The following is a 379-nucleotide window of genomic DNA, read 5'->3' as shown; positions in this document are numbered from 1 at the left end:
TTAATATTAAATAATTTGTTTTATATTGATTTCACATAATTATTTAAAATATAATAATAACATTATTTAAAATGACATATTTCTTGTTCTTGTGCCATCCTGATGATATCACATTCAAAGAAGAGTGTGAGTGTAAGGTTGTGTCTATAATTTGTACCTGTGGGATAGTTTTGTCATTTTTTCCTATCAAAGTGGTTCAGTGGTTGGTGAATTGTGCATGTATTGGGAATGACAGTGGAAGTGTGTGTCACGTGCTGTTTTATTCTGGCCTGATGGATTTTATGCACATGGTCCTTCATGCTCCATAGAACTTGACCTAGAAAATATACCATATATCTATATGAAAACAAAGGTGTGTACGTGTTTGAAATGTAATCCA

At 31.7% G+C, this 379-nt stretch overlaps 1 pseudogene; it reads right to left on the bottom strand.

Annotated features, from left to right (window-relative positions):
* Positions 1–299, bottom strand: part of LOC107747317 (thymus-specific serine protease-like) — a 7353-nt pseudogene extending 7054 nt beyond the window's left edge.
* Between the last annotated feature and the right edge of the window lie 80 nt (positions 300–379).

Source organism: Sinocyclocheilus rhinocerous, unplaced genomic scaffold, assembly GCF_001515625.1.
Source record: "Sinocyclocheilus rhinocerous isolate Xijiao unplaced genomic scaffold, SAMN03320098_v1.1 scaffold4395, whole genome shotgun sequence".
Taxonomy (NCBI): Eukaryota; Metazoa; Chordata; class Actinopteri; order Cypriniformes; family Cyprinidae; genus Sinocyclocheilus; species Sinocyclocheilus rhinocerous.
Note: the sequence above shows the minus strand (reverse complement) of the source record. Positions and strands in the feature narration are given on the sequence as shown.